Source organism: Ambystoma mexicanum, chromosome 10 (assembly GCF_040938575.1).
Source record: "Ambystoma mexicanum isolate Mex_15411 chromosome 10, UKY_AmexF1_1, whole genome shotgun sequence".
Classification (NCBI taxonomy): domain Eukaryota; kingdom Metazoa; phylum Chordata; class Amphibia; order Caudata; family Ambystomatidae; genus Ambystoma; species Ambystoma mexicanum.
The window spans coordinates 728637480-728654453 of NC_090932.1; positions in this window are offsets into that span (position 1 = coordinate 728637480).

A 16974-nucleotide genomic window follows, 5' to 3' on the forward strand; every position below is an offset into this window, starting at 1 on the left:
CCTTGCACATTAAGGGATACTATTGTCACTTCAGCCATTAAGTATAATTCAAATTAAGTGCTCTCGCTCTGTGGTCAGAACTTTTACTCCCATCTTCATTGCACTTCCACTACCTGCTCCTGGAACTCTGGACTGTTTTTTATCTATATTTACATACCTTTTCCACCCCCTCCTTCCCTCTCCCCCACAAATCTCAACCCTCTCCCCCCTCCCACCTTCCCTTTCCCTTTAGTCCCAGTGTGGCCAGGGTTCCGAGGAAACCCCCCTGGTAATCTACCTAGGTATTGGGCCACGAGTTCTCCAATATTTTCTTTACGCCAGGATATTATCATACCCAGATATGGATTCCAAGTCGTGGCGCTCCCTTACCTCAGCTCGAGCGCTCAGGCAATATATCCTGCAGTTTTCACATTATTGTTGAAGCTTTTAGATGTTTTGGTTACGTGCATATGACAAAACGAGGTCCAACTTTGCACCAATTAGGATTGACTTCTAGAGGGCCCTGACAGCTTTGCGTCCCTTCCAAATGTTTTCTTCCTTTCCGTTGACCATTCCCATGGATTGGGCTTGCTATTGGCGTAGTTCTGCTTCTGTCTGGGTTCAGGTTGTTGCAGGTCCACTTCCATTTGTAGCAGCGAGAGCCTCTCTTCACAAGTGCTTATCCTCCTCAGCTTTCCTTCCCAGGTGAAGGTTAGACCAAATGGGTAGGACCATGTGTAAATTATGTGTTTTTCTTGTAGGGCTTTCGTGACCAGTTGCATTTGTCTTCTTTTGTGAAGAGTCGAGAGTGCCAGGTCTTGATAGAGATGGATAAGACACCCATTGATCGTCAGGTCAGTCTGCGATCTGGCCGCTACCAGGACATCCTCCTTCAGGCCATTAGTGGTCACAGCGATCAGAACGTCTCTGGGTCTTGCTCCTGGTTCGTTCTGCTTAGGTCCTACTCGGTGTATCCTGTCAAATTTGATCCTTTCCGGTGAGGTGTCTTTCAGGAGACTGCTGAAACATTGTTGCATGGTATCTTTCAGGTCTCTGTCCGTCACTGATTCTGCTAGACCTTTGACCTTAATATTGGACCTTTGTGATCTATTTTCAAGGTCCTCCGCCTGCAGTTCCTAGTTTGTCATAGCTCTGGCAACATGGTCCAGCAGGATACTGCACATTCTCAACCACGTTCACCCTATCCCCCAGCTCATTCATCTCTTTTCTCATCTCTTGTAGGGAGTTTCTCAATTCTTCCTTCATTTGCTCTTGGAATGTGCTGGTCAATCTAGCCTCCATGCCTTTTAGACAGTTCAGCAATTCCTCTTTATCTGTCATCATGCTGACCAGTGATTGAATGGGGTCTGCTATTGTCAGTTCCTGAGAGGGTGTGGGTGAGGTATGTCCTGATTGCTGCATCTGCTTCCAGCACCTCTTCAGCTGTCCCTCTTGGCGCTTTGTTGTACCCTTGACTCTCAGCGAGGCACTTCTTAGTTTAGCCCCTGGCATCAGAGTCCCCTTGAGCAGTAGCAGCGTGAGGCGCAGGACCAGTTTTCTACCGGTTTTCAGTTGTCTACAGAGTATTGTCTCTATGCTGGTTCAACTGTTGCTGCTATATACGTAGCTTCATTTGCAGATACGTAGCACGTGTGTATCTTTGGTTTCTGTATTATTGCCTGCCACATGCAAGAGACGTGTGAGGCCAGGGGTTACTCAGCTCATTCCACTAGGCCGTATGGGTCACAGCTTCTTTGGTGATGCCAGTGTAGCAGTGTTGCTTCTCCCCCCCCGCTGGAAACGAGACACAGGGTACAGGTTCCGAGGTTCTGGGCTCACCCTCCTGAGTGCCGCCCAGGACCACTCCGCACTCGGGACCCACAGGGGAATGCGGACTGGTTTAGGTTGTTATTCTGGGGGGGAGGTGCACCCGATCATCCGGGTCCGTATGAGCCTCCGGGCTTGCTTTCAAGTCTTCTTCAGGGTAAATTGTCTATTGTTGGATGCATAGGTGTAGCTAGGATAATCTATACATGGTTTCAGTTGTTTGTGCCGTACTTTCCCCGTCGATCCGTGCGTCCCTCACCTTGGTCATCCGGCAGAGTTAGATTTAACAGGTCCCGCTTGGGGTGTGGGTGCTTGTACCCAAGCGACAGGGCAGAATCTGGAGTATGACCTGGGGCGTAGGCAGACCTTTCATTCATTTAGGTGTGGCCTCTGTTGTGGCAGTTCACTGCCTGGTTGGGCTTTGTTTGTTTCGTGGGATCCAACCCGCCTCAGCGTGCGGTTTGTTTCTTACTGCTTGTAGCACTAGTTGGCGCCATTATGGCGCGGCTTTATTTTGAGCTTTGGGTGTGGGACCAGGTTTCAGTGCCTTGTGAGGTGTAGCTTCTGTGCAGGCTACCGTGAGGATCACGAGCCGTCCTCTGGATCCGGCTGGTTGCTCGAGTCAGGCTCTCCTGTCACCCTTCGTCCCCTTGTCGGCAAAGTGCTGGAGGAGCATTTAAGCAGAGAGCTCGGTGTGGCCTCAAGGAGGCTGAGGGTTCTCCGAGCCAAAGTGATTATTCAGTTTGTATAGACTCCGCTGTGGGCTGGGTGTTGCGTCTCCCGGGGGGACCACCACCCAGTAGAGGTCAGAGATCTCCCGGGCGCTCGTCCAATGAAGGGCCCCCTGGTTGTCAACGGACCTCTCCGTACAGCACGGATCTGATTGGCATTGGTCGCAATAGATTAGCCGCCCAGGACCGCAATGACCCCACCGCTGCTGCGCGGCTCACCGGAGTTGGCGTCCGCCTCCCAACTGGATGTTGTTTCTGGGAGATTCCAGGTCGGGGGCCGCTCTGACTGTGCCGTATACTTGCAGTAGTCTCCAGCGGGCAAGGGCAACTAGTTCTCCCCCGCACCTGATAAGTGCTCCGTGCTCCACTCGTTGCGTATGTCGCTCACTGGGCTCCGTCCTCCCCAAGCACTTCTGAGGATGTCCGTGCGCAGATCTGGCCGCCCACACTTTTCTCTTGATGAGGACACTATCACAGGATGTCTTTTGTACGATCGTCACAGCTATTGACTGCAGTTTTCAACCTTTCGTTACCCGCGCGAGCAGAGGAGCAGAGATGTGTGTCCTCACGGGCTGGCAGCCATCTTGGAATCTCTATTTTTTTTTTAAATTAATGTTTAGTTACTTGAAGTTATGTTGTTCACTTTACAATTGGAGAACTACAAATCCATGAATATAAAATGCAATCAGTGGGGAGGAGTTGCTCAGGCATGACATTGGACAAGTTGAGAGCTCTCTTACTTCAGCATGTTTCAAACCATAGCTCCCCATCCCAAGGCTGTAAAACTTGGTTGTGTGTCTTTTGTGAGAGTGCTCAGTTTACTCTGAGGAAAAGAGGGTCACCAGTGGAATACCTCCTACAAGTGGCAAGCCTTTTAATGTAAATACATTATAGCACAATGGTCATGACATGAGGCCAGGGGAGAGTTTCAGGCAGCAGGGTTTAAGTGCAACAGAAGTAAATATCTCTTTGTGCATGTTGTGAATGCCCCCTGCTGAGTTTTGCTTGTTTTATTCCTTCAATCAATAATTGTTATGTTTCAGTATTTTTGCGCCAGTGTTGTGCGTGTGATGCACTTATTTCCTTCGTGCAGTCAGGGCCATTTTTCAGTAGTGTTGTGATGGTGCTCTGTCCTGTGTGACGTGAATTTGTTTCAGTCCTGAATTGAAGACCTGCTTTCAGTACTGAAGTGGTAGTTGTCATTCTGATGTGTGGTACACCTGTTTCAGGATTGCTGTGTGGTTCACTTTCACTTGCAGTAGCACTATCCTTGTCAGGTGATTTTGTTTCAGTCCAGAGTTATCTGTCGTCTGTCTGTATTGCAGCAGTGTGAGGTAACTTGTCAGTATTTCATTGTGGCACTGGCAGGGTCTTGAATGAAAGATGCTTGCTTCAATCCTGCAGGGATGGTCACATTTCAACCTTTCACTGGTGGTATTGGATCCTATATAACACGTGCATGTGTTTTAGTGAAGTAATGTGAGTTACCTTGTAGTATTACAGTGATGGCGTCCTGATGTCTGTGACGTGCTCTTGTATCAGCCTTACATTGATAATATATCACTATAATGATAGTTATAGTTAGTTCTGCAGTGGTGGTGCTCTGTGCTGTGTGAGACTCAGTTGTTTTAGTCCTGCATGGAGTGTCACATTTCAGGCATGATTTGGTAGTATCCTGTCCTGGGTGATGTGCGCTAGCATGAGGCCTTCACTGGTAGGCACTTTTAGATATTGCAGCGGTGGTGATAGTTGCGTGTCCAGACTCTTTTGACTGGGGTGGCCTAAGTGTGTGTTAGGGAGAATTCTCTGTTTGGGCTGAATTTCCTAACCTAGTGAGTCCCCCAGCAGCTTTGCTGGATTTCGGGAGTTTGTTTTTTTCCATCCTGCCAAGAGTGGGACTCTTTTCCTCCCACTCTTGGACATGTATGTGTGTAATTCCTTTGAATGTCAATGTGTTCTATGAGCTATGGGGTCTTTTACTCCATAGGGTCTCATATGTTTTTTTTCTATGTGTGTTACACTGCACCCTACGTGCCGTAACACTGGGGCGTCCTAGCGGACCTCCACCATAGACTCCATACCCGGGGACTGACTACTGTCTCCCCGGGCATGTAAAGTCACCATTGGCTTTACTAGACCTAAATTTACTAACAGGACTAGTACAAACCATCTTATTATGGACGTACTAGTAGGGGTAATTCGATTACTCCTGGACCTGTTACTCGAGGGGGCACTGTCCCGTCCCCCCTCGTCGAGTTTTGGCTGGTGGCAGTGGAAACTACTTGTTATGTTCGACCCCTAACATAACCCTATGGGATTCGTCCCATTGTTGGAGATTGATACTTTTTCTCGTTAATCTCTAACGTACCACCGATCTACTTATCTTAAATAGGTTTATCGGATTGGTATTTTCTGCCAGAACTCGGTTTGTAAAATGGCGTCTGTGTTCATCTCTGTGACTCCTAAACCAAAGGTTGAGCCCTTTGTTCCACTTTTGGTGGGCTCTGTACAGAGACCCTCCAAAGTGGTGCCATTCTGTCTGGGTTACCACAGGGGTGTGGGAGGGGGTTTAGGCACCCTGGACCGAGTTGCCTTGCCAACTCCGGTCGCACTCTGGAGTGATTGGCCCAAGTGGTGAGCCTTCCCGCTCACCACTTAGCATGTGTTGATTGACAGCTAGGCTGAATGAATGGGGGTTCTCTGCATAAAAGCAGGGCTTTTGGGTCTGGATCTTCAGAAGTCGCCACAGGACCTAAGAATCCGACGAGGGTAACGCTGAGCCGTCCTGCAACGACGACACCTCCGGTGGAGCCCTGCTGAGCCGACTCACCACTTCCCGACGACAGAGGAGATCTCCCTGCCGGAGAGTCTCTTCCCCTGGCTGGTGGGAACAACTAGCCCCCCCTTTGCTTTTTATTCGCCTCAGGACGCAGTGGTCGAATTGCCCGTGCAGAGCACCTCGGCAACCGGATAGCCACTACCCCTGTACGCGACCAAAAGGTGGTGCCTTGTGACGGAGCACTCCGTGGCTGGTCTCTTCCCTGGTGGTGCACCGGACTTCACTTTTCTTCGACGACGAGAACCTCTCTACTCTTGGCAAAGACCCGACGTGCATCCACCACCAGGAACAACTGCCCCCGCCGGAGCTGCCCTCCACAACAAGGTACCGTGTCCGCCTGGCTTCCCTTTCGATCGGATTGAGTGAGGTGTCTTAATCCTCTCCTTTCCGTTGGGTCGCCTCCAAGCTTTTCTCATTTATAGTTCTGAACTGGTTCAATTTGCCGATAACAATTTGCTACAAAGACTTGAATGCATCTCCACTAGAGACTTTTTGGGACATTGCGCCTTGCCTCTCTCCGAGTGGGCCTGGCCTCTGAACTTCATGATCTATTGTGATTCTTGCCTTCTTGCCGTGCATTTTACCCGCAAAGTATTGAACTGCGTTGATTTCGTAACCTGCCTATCTTTTTCTCTCCCGTCCTAACTAATATTCGAGTGTCATCTAGGTTGAGGTATGCACCTCTGTCTGAAAATAAGTGGTACCGGTAGAACCTAGAGTTGTCGAAATATTGCTAGGGGGATTGATCGTTTTCTTCTTCGTAGAGAAATTGTGTTTGATTTGTTTGCCGTGATAGTGCCATAGTGTTTTTCATAGATGTTCTGTTATAAATAAATACCTTAATATCTTTACACTAAGCCTCGTTGCGTGTTTGCTTGTCTTGCTGTGAAGAATTGCCCCATTTTGTATACTCCACATACTGCTCAACTTTTCTTGAGGGAAGTCTGACTGCTCAGCCACAGCTACCAAGTGAATCTGTGTGGTACAGACTGCTACCAAGTGGGTTCACCGCCAAACGCCTGTAGTCCTAAATCTTTTGCAGTGGTCCCAGAGGGAACTGCACAGGTTTCCGCCTAACAGTGTGCCACTGATTTAAGCAGGGGTGGCATGAAGTACGAGCACAGGGGGACCACCACCCAGTAGAGGTCAGAGATCTCCCGGGCGCTCGTCCAATGAAGGGCCCCCTGCTTGTCAACGGACCTCTCCGTACAGCACGGATCTGATTGGCATTGGTCGCAATAGATTAGCCGCCCAGGACCGCAATGACCCCACCGCTGCTGCGCGGCTCACCGGAGTTGGCGTCCGCCTCCCAACTGGATGTTGTTTCTGGGAGATTCCAGGTCGGGGGCCGCTCTGACTGTGCCGTATACTTGCAGTAGTCTCCAGCGGGCAAGGGCAACTAGTTCTCCCCTGCACCTGATAAGTGCTCCGTGCTCCACTCGTTGCGTATGTCGCTCACTGGGCTCCGTCCTCCCCAAGCACTTCTGAGGATGTCCGTGCGCAGATCTGGCCGCCCACACTTTTCTCTTGATGAGGACACTATCACAGACACAAAAGGAAGTAGGTGATCTGAATTGAGGTGAGCGTATGGCAGGAGCTTGAGGAGGTCTTGTGTCCTGCAGCTGATGCAGGAAGTGTGTGGCAAGGTAGGAGTGAATAAAGTGTGTGGGCGTCTGTGTTGTGAATGCAAAGTATGTGTTGTCGGTGTCATTAGGAGGTGCTGCCAGGGCCTTTCCAGAGCGGCGCCTTGCCTCGTGGGCCATGGCCCTTTGTTGCAGGCAGGGAACTTCCGGAGGCCAACAAGCGGAGGGGGTGCAGTGGAAGAAGGTGAGGGTCACTCTTACCTGGCATTTTTTGGTCTGACCTTTAAAAGGGGGCTGAGTGATGACCCAGCCTCTTTTCCCGCTGCACTCGCCACACAAAAGAAGTTTTCCTGCCCAACCAACACCTTGCTCTGGCAATTCTGATTGAGCCATTATCTGGGGATCCAATTTTCACAATGATGTTTTGATGATTGGTATGTGTAGTTATATGTGTGTTCTTTGCATGTTACATTTTGGCGCTGTTGACGGGGACGTACACAATGGATTATGAAAGATGTTCAGACCATGACCAACTGTTAACTAGATGGATTATGATTTTTCTACCCGGGTTGGGGGTTGAGGGGTCCACTCTCCAATAGGCCAAGCAGACGGGGACGGTGTCCTCTCGGGTTGCCCATTGGGTGGAGTTGTAGCCCAGGCTTGGGTGTTGGACATTGACATTTGGATTCTGCAATTAACTCTGGAACAGCTCAGACAGCTAGTAGGCCGAATCAGGCAGCTGGCGAGTCGGCAGGGCTGCTAGGGTCCAGGTCATGGTAGCTGATTATGGTGGATGTAAAATGCGTGTGGTCCCCATCATTGATTTCTGAGAATTTCTCGTAATGAAGTGCCTCCAAAAAGGATGTGGTACAATAATTGTATAATGCAATGTGTGTTTTCTGAAGACATGGGGCCTCATTACGAGGCTGGCAGTAGCCATGCATGTAATACAGTACGGCTGCCGCCGGCATTCATTTTTTTCCAGCGCCCAGAAATTGGCAATTGCTGGTTCATTACGGCCTTGGCGGAAACGTTTTTTCCCCTTTTCTGGGTGCCGGAAAAAATTCTTCCCCAATCCCATTGAGCCCCAAAGGGCTCAATGGGAATGGGGAAGCCGGATGCACAGGCACCGTTGCACCGTTATAAACGGTGCCTGTGCATCCGAAATGCTCTGCTCGCGGGTGCCGGTACGGCCGCCAGGCCAGTCCCGGCGGCCGCAATGGCACCCGCGAGCAGAACTCGAAGTTTGCTGGTCCGGGAACTACGGTACCGGCATGCTTACCGGTACCGTAGTTCCTGGACCAGAAAATTTATAATGAGGCCCATGGTCAATAAGAGTGCACCCCTATTAAATGTACGCATAAGAAGGAGAAATTGAGTATGTGTCAAGTGGCTATGTATGTGTGAAACAGGTGAAGAAGTTTGCTTTTGTTGCCATGTGTGAGCTTGTACAGGCGTGCATGTAGCATTAAAATGCGGCGACTGCAATGGATTAATTCTCCTTACACTGCGGTTCTTGGTGTTCCCTTCACAGCCAGTGTCTACCTTTTAGTGTAAGGTAAACCAGTTTAACATTAGTCAGTGTCTACTATTAATTCAAGCGCATTTCTTTTGTCTTTTTACTTTTTTTGTTCACGTTTTTTGCAGATCTGAGTAGATTTGAACTGTGGTCAGTGTATTACTAAATTGATAAATAGTCTAACTGAAATATCTTTTAAAGGGAAAATGAAAAGGGGGAAAAAATAGAAATAATGTAACGCTCTGCCAGATATGGCAACTCCTTCCGCGGATGGCTTTCTGCCTGCCCCAACTCAACCTGTTATGCCTAGACATGCAGGTTTGGAATGCCTGGCGAGAGCGCGTATGCTTAGTCAAGTCTCAGGAAATTGGTTTTACAGGAAGAAGAGCTTGACCTAATTATAAAGGGCCTTTCCGGGGGCTTTCCCCTATGGCGTAAAGATGACAGGCTGGCGCTTGTGCTATATGTATGCTTCTGCTGAATGTATGCTATCTCCTCTTCGATGTTGTGACATGTCCTTGAATCAGTCAGGCTGGAGGCGGGCATCTCTGTGCAAACAACATTTCCAGGCCAGATGCCAGGCCCCTCCCTGGTCAGGGCAGGGAAATGCAAACAGAAGCCACATATTCCATTCTCAGTTACTGCACTGAAACAAATACACGTCTGTAGGCCAATCCCTCACCTGTATGTCTGTTTGACCCTCTGCTGTTTTATTGCATTGGAGTACAAATAGGGATGAACAGGGGTGGACTTGGAACAAAAAGAGGCCCTACCCAGAATTACACATGAGGAGGGACAGAGAGTCTGTGGGTGTTGATTGGTTGTCTGACCACTGATTGACTGCCCATGGTCATGCTAATCCCTATCGAAATGCCCACCCATTCCTGCCTCTGCCTGCCAAAAACACTCATGGGAACTCTTTGAGCTTGCTTTAATCAATCTTTTGCATCAGACTTTACATTCAAAGTGCCTGCCAGGTGTTTGTTCAAAGCAGTCTTCTGAGAGGTAATGGGCCTCATTATAACACTGGCAGTAGCCGTGCTGGTAAAAACGGCAAGTTGGTGCCGGAGTTGTGTTTTTTTTTTCGGCGCCTGGCAATAGGGAATCATCGGAGCATTAAAGCCCGGCTGTCTCTGAAGCCAGGTGTGGGAAAAAATAACTCCCCATTCCCATTTGAGTCCTATAGGACTCAAATGGGAATGGGGAAGACGGTAGCACTGGCACCATTCAGAATGGTCCCGGTGCTACCGTCAAAGTCTGCAAGCAGGTGACTTTCCGCCCAACAGGTCAGACCTGGCCGGCGGAAAGGCACCCGGCCCGCAAACTTGTACCCTGCCGGTCCGGGAACAACGGTGCCAGTAAGCCTACCGTCACTGTTGTTACCGGACCGGCAGGGTTGTAATGAGGCCCAATGACTTATTTGCAGTGGTAAACACACTGTCTGATCAAGCCTACCTTCAGCCACGTGATGTATAAGCACTCTGCGTGTCCTTCACTGAAATCCTGTTAAAAACAAGCATTAGCAAAGCCAAGGAAGGCCTGCTTAAAACAAGCATATGTTCGGCAAAGGCAATATTTTTGGCTTATGCATACGTTTTAAGCTTTTGCCAGGCACTGCTATATAACATGCGAGAAACTGGCAGCACGTCACAAATGTAGTGTAATTAGGCATACCAGTTTATGGTTCAGTAAAGCTACATAGCAATCCTGCAAATCTGGGACAATAACGGGTGTTTATGTAATTTATGGGGCTTGTGCAAGTAGCTTTGGGTACTCTGCAGTAACATGCAGTAACATGCAGATGACTGTTAAACTATCACTTTGAACAGTTATGTTACTGTGGCTTGCTGTAGCACAGCGTTTCACATTTACATGGCATCCTTGGTGGCAAATTCAGGGCATGTTTTTTTCATTTTTATGAGGAGACGAGTATCCCTAGGGCCAAAGGCTGGAGTGAGAGCCTGTGGAGCTGAGCACCCCAACGGAGGCTCGTGCTGGGTTGCACTTGCTTATTATTATGCGGTTCCTGTTGGTTTTGCATTGCATTTGTCATCTGTACATATACATAACAAAGGCAAACCCCATATTATCCACAACCGGCTTCTCAATATGTACCGGAATTCAAGAAAACAAAAACTAAATGAAATAAGTGAACAGTTCAAAGAGGTATATTTCATTTGTATGATAACTTTTTGTCTGAATGCCTTTGAAATGCAGATTTGATCTCATCAGGAATAACAGCAAGGGGCATCCTCGGGGTCAAGAATGATTAAAAACAGGGGTTTTTCCCTGCAGGCTTCTTTGAAGTGTCTTTAAATTTTTGAGCTAGTTGCCAGTTTGCAGAGAACTGAAGTTGCTCCCTTTCAGATGTTCAGCTAGCTTTATTTATGACGTTTACAGCACTTTGCATTCTATTGCTTATGCTCCTACAAAAGGAAACTAGCACTAAAAGTAGAGTATTACTCCGTAGCAGAATAGAAACTTGTTCTACTGCCAATCAAGGGAATTTATTGTTTCGGCTGAGTACACACCTATGTCATAATAGAGACTGGCATTATGTTGATGTGTGTTTGTGTCCTCTCATGTCACTTCCAGAGGTATTGCACAGTCCATTTGTCACCCCACTTAATAGTTTTGGCTATAAACCGAAATGATGGCATTGGAATATGAGAGGAGCAGTATTGGTTGTGAGGAGGCACACAAAGCTTTGTTTGTTTACTCACCCATTGATTAGCCGGTTCTATGTCGTTTTACAGACAGTAATTTTTTCGATGGCGTTTTTACTGAAAAAAATCCAGTGAAAAAAACTCATCAAATTTGTTTTTTATTTTGGGGGCACCCCCACCAAACCCCCCATTTCCCTATGTTATTAACCACACCTGACACCCTCCCCATCCCTCTTAAACCCTTACCCTTCTCGATGGAATTATTTTGGCAGAAATTCCATCTTAAAAACTACTGTCAACAAAAGGACGTTGTACCAATTAGTCATGGCCTTGCTAATTCCTATAGCCATTCCCACGCCTAACCTGACGTTCCCTACCAAAAACTCATCTTTGAGCTAGCTCTATCACGCAGTAACATCAAACTATGTGCTATAAATAGCAGAACAGTGTTATTTCAAAGCAGTGTTCTTAGAACAAATGGCTTAATTGGAGAAGTAAATACACTATTGCTGTAATACATACGTCTTAAACAAGAGAGCCTTCAGCCACTTGATTGATAACAGAATGTGTATCCTTGCATGTGTTCCTTGCACCAAAGTTCTGATAAAAACAAGCATTGGCAAAAACATAATTTTTGGCGTGTGTGTGTAGGTATTAGGTAGACACCTGCCAGGCACTGCTATCGCATGCCCAGGTACTCAAATAATTTTACAGCCGGTACCTCCTTATGGCTATGCAGTGCCATGATGGCAGTGCCTGGCAAATGCCTATTCGATGCCTACTCAAACCTGAAAGTGTTAGCTTTGCCAAAGCTTATTTTCTATGGACTTCAGCAATAAAAGTGATTTTCTCAGTAGCATGATGAGGAATGTTTCAACTCTTGACAAACTTGGAAGGAGGCTGGCACGCCAGCTAGCCAGGAGGTTTACAGTTCACCTAGTACACGGTAAAGGGACCTGCGAGGAGAGGAGTTCTAGCATTACATGTTAAGATGCCGCTATAAGCAGCAACTGACATTTAATAGTGACTTGAATGTGGATGCAGCAAATTATGTACAGATCTATCATAAAATGATGTGCATAAAAGAAACTGAAGATGCACAGTATATACATATATATGTGTGCTACATCACAGACACAGTGCCTGATACAGTTTTTCGCTCTGGCACTTCAAAACATGCCCATCAAAGACCATATGCAAGTAGACACTACACTATTTTTAGTTCGGGCTATTAGGTGTCGGTTGTGACACCTATAAGCCGAAACTATTGCATTGCAGTACAGCTGGGGAGAAATGGCATTTGAGGAGGAACACAAAGCTTGCGGTATTGTTGGTAAGTTGGCCACCCATTGACTGCCCATGGCCCTGCTAATCCCTATGGCCAATCCCACCAAGTTCCTGCCCTCCCCGCCCATAGCACCTCCTCCTGGAAACCACTGAGCTCGCTTTAATCAAACCTTAGTATCAGACTTTGCACTCAAAGTGCCTGCCAGTGTTTGTTCAAAGCACTCTTCTGAGAGTCAATGGCTTAATTGGAGCTGTAAACACGCTACAGGTGTATTAAAAATGTCTTACTAGGCCTGCCTTCAGCCACTCGATTTATAAGCACGCCTGGTGTCCTTTACTGAAGTCCTGTTAAAAATAAGCATTGGCAAAACCACTGAAGTCCTGCTTAAAAGAAGCATTGGCAAAGCCAACATTTTTGGCTTGTGCGTAAGTTTTAAGATTTTGCCAGGCACTGCTATTAGATGCCCAGGTATTCGCACCATTTTGCACCTGCTACCAACAATGGGTAGTTAATACCAGTATGGCTGTGCATGGTAAGTGCTTTTCCCATGCCTACACAAACACCTGAACTGTTGGCATTGCTAATTCTGTTTTTTAAAACCTCATGCAGAGAACTCAGCCGAAACTCCTTTGGCTCGGGCTCCCGCCTACACTCGGTAACTCCTGCATCTATGTGGAAAACATACATGCTCCTCAAATTATAAACGTCACCAGCCGCCACCACTGGTAATGAATACCACAAATAAACGCTTCCCTGATGAAAAACCCACAGCATAACTCATATTTCAATCCAGATGGCTCTTATCTGCAGCTGTGCGGAAAACAAGAGAGTCACTGTGTCGATTCGGAAGGGCAGATAGGGCCAACCACCCAGGATACATTTTATACTGAGGGGACATTTAAAGCTGTTAGGTTGGGATCATGGTTTCCAATGCATGGACGAAAAAAAACTTTTCTGTCTTGTTACGTTTTGGATTTATTTATGACGAAAATGCCCCTTATTGATGATAACTTTTGAACGTGTTGATTTGAAATGTGCTTCCGTAAGGTGACTGGCGATAGAAAAATCTATCAAAGGTTCTGTGAAGTTTGTACAACCAAATGAATCAGAACTGCTAATTTGGATACAATCTCTAGTCAGGTCAGCCATTTTGCTCACTGAAAAGGAACATCAAGAACTCATAAAAGGGCTATTTCCAGTCTTCCACGGAACATAATTGGCTGACTGTTTTGCCCTAGCAATTCTCAGCATTGTTCTTGTTATCCGCTGGAAGCTTTGTGACACATTTCTGCACCTGAAATGCATGTGATCAAGCAGGTGTTTCTTTTTTTAACCTCACAGAGAATTCTGGATTTCTTGGAACTTTGCCCAAAAGCGTATCTTTTATTACTCATATTCAGTACTTTATATTTTCACATGGTAGAGAGGTGGAAAGTCCATTTTCCAAAGGAAAACCTAACTGGCTACTGTCTAGATATCACACATTGGCTTGAAATTACCTTGATAATGTTGTTTTTCGTGTTTCTTTGTAAGTGTCTCTGTAGCAGCACCCAACAAAGCAAAAGCTATTGATAAGGATAAATAGTACATGGTGACTACACATTGGACTTAGTGATGTGTTATTCGCTTCTTTTTTATGCATTTGACATTGTGATTTGCTGAATGGTGAACATTCGGTGTGCCTTACTTGCAATTGCTTAGGGTTTCCTGGTTTAGTTTTTTTTTTTTACTTCCAGGGGTATACATACTGTGTTTTCAAAAATGTTCAGAATCTGCATTTATCAGTGTTTTCCTGTTTTCCCCATTCAAAAACTTGCGAATCATTGTTTTTCCCAGTGTGAACATACAAATATTGTGTTATTGTTTCATTGCGTGGATAAGTAGGGTAATGTCTCTCAGAGCAAGATGTTATGAACACTTTCTGGATAATAAAGATGAATGTGTTAATCCAGTAATATATAACATTTCTACAAGTCAAACTTATTGTAGTAAATCATACAATACTTTTTCAGGGACTTTTTTTTCCAATCCTTGCACTATCTTTTCTTCCCATGAAGACTTTGATTGGTGAAAACGACCTTTGCACATTGTAGAGACATCTAATTTTAACAGATAAGACATGTGTGGTAAAAGGATTTGCCTGAGAGCACTCAATTTGGTGGCGATAAGGATTATTTTGACTGTCAAAAGAAATAAACTACAAGCAGATATTAACTGTTTATCAAGTGCTGCTCACTACAAAATGAGAAGGGAGTCTCCTTAATGTACTCCCTGAGGATTGACTGGAAGGCGTGAGCACGCCAAATCTTTTTGACTGGTCCTGGAATGTCAGTGGATCCTATAACTAAATGTTGCAAAGGCAACTCATCAGGTTATGTGATTGTTGCTGAGATGTTATATGTCTTATACCTTCCTGTAAATCATATGGCGTTTTCCCTATTCCTGCTGCAACATGTGCTGTAACATGCCTTGTTTTGACTGGGGATGAGCACGGCTCTCGCGCTTCACTCTGTGCAGGAACCTTTTTCCTCATAGCAAAAATCAAAAGCTGGCACCCACGATTATATGCACAGTAAGTTAACATAACTTAAAATGAAATATTCAAACATAGTTCAATTGACCTTCCCCTTAGAAGAAAGTGTGCAAGACAAAAGAGCATGGGACTTTTTAAAAAAAGTAATGAACACCAGAAAAATAACCTAGCAGAGGAAATGTTTCCGTAAATATGCTGGCAAAGTATAAAAGGGGCTCACCTTTTAAACCCAACAATCTGTAGTGATTTATTCCCTAAAAAACAAAATCCCAATACGAGACAAGTGCTTGTTTTCTTGTGGGTAAGCGTCTGCGCTGGGAATATGACAACCTGGGTAAAAGGCTTCCGGAGATGCTGTGATTTTCCGTGAGGTATCTTGGGGACTTCAGGGTGGCAGTCATGTAGATGATGCAGCAGGATTTGAAGATGGCACAGGCTTGCAGCAGGAGCCAGTGCAGTTTGATGAGGGTCGAGGTGATGTGGTCGAATTTGCAAAATCCTTTGATGAGATGTGCTGCAGCAAGCAGGATCTCAGAGGAGACAGGGTAGTCGCTGGAAGGCCTTCCAAGAGGGCATTGCCACCATCCAGGTGGGAGAGGACTAATGCTTGGACAGCAGGTCTGAAGTTGTTTTCAGAAATGATGCACTGGAGTTGCTGAGTCTTGTACTGTAGCTTTATTAAGTCTTCATCGGTGTCCCCCACCAGCACAGCACAACCTCGTCTCAGGCCCTACCAACTGCTTCACTGGAATGACACCATCCCCCTGTTCCAGGGAGTGTGGTGATGTCACTGTCCCATGAGATGTGACATCCTCAGCATGCCAAACATCACCCTCCTTTACACTCCAATGGATGCACTGTGTGGGGCTCATGGGTTAATGTACACGGAGGGGCATTGAGGCTGTGCCCACCATGAGACCAAGGGGCTGGCGGGGGGCTGTGTTCAGTGGCACAGTTTGGGCTCGGCTTTTTTGTGGTCTTTGTACAAAACTCTGGTATCCAATTCCCCACAATTTCTGCAGGTTCCTAACCAGGAATGGAGGCACGCTACACTATGCAGTTCCTAAGGTACCCAGATTGTGTGCTTCCGCCTGACTGTCTTGTGTGCAGTTCAGATTACTCATACCTTCCTGCCAGCACCGTAGTGCAGCAATCTACCTCAGTCGCCCTCTAGCCCCTTTGGGGATCATCTTCTTGAGCCAGTGCATTTGGATATGGTTAAGGGTTCCACACCTTACCAACAAACACTTAGATGACCCCATGCAATGTTTTCAGAACTCAGGTGCGACATGATCATACTCTGTCATCTTTTTGAAGCTGAGGAGGTGATTGGATCCTTACCCACTCTCTCATTATTACCTTGGTTACGCCATGGCCATGTGTCTGTGATAGCTTCTTTTATTGAATGCTTTCCTATGTCTCATTCTCGCTTCACTGTGTTTAATGCCAACCTTGGTTGCTCGCTTGAGGCATGAGGGCATAGCCTGGTGTTTGGCTTCCTACCGCGTTACAGTTTGAATGGAGAAATGTGGCTTGAACACGTGGGCCGGCAGGACCTCACAGAAATATGCAGCACACAACTGTAGCCATTTATAAAATATTCCCCGGCCACAAACCAGTTAGATTTGCTGTTTTTCATCTTGCATATCTGGATGGCCCTTTCTGAAATTTGCAGACACGGCTGTGCACCTTAAGGTAAGGCCAAGGTGTTGCTAAAATGATTTTAGAAACTCTCGGTTTAATTTAAAGACAAAAAAACACTGGATGAGTTTTTGCCAGACAAACAATTGTTTATAAACAATCAAACAAGAAAGTGCTGTCTAATTGAAAGATTATATTAAATTAAATCATTAAAAAATGTATTATTTGGCAGTGTGAAACATTCATCAGCTTTGTATAAAATCTTTCTATTTGTACAAATTCAGGGGGATGGAGAAAATGTGTGGTAAAATAGGGTGAATGCCTTGCACATACAATTGTTCTACTATGTGCCCAGAAAATATAAATTG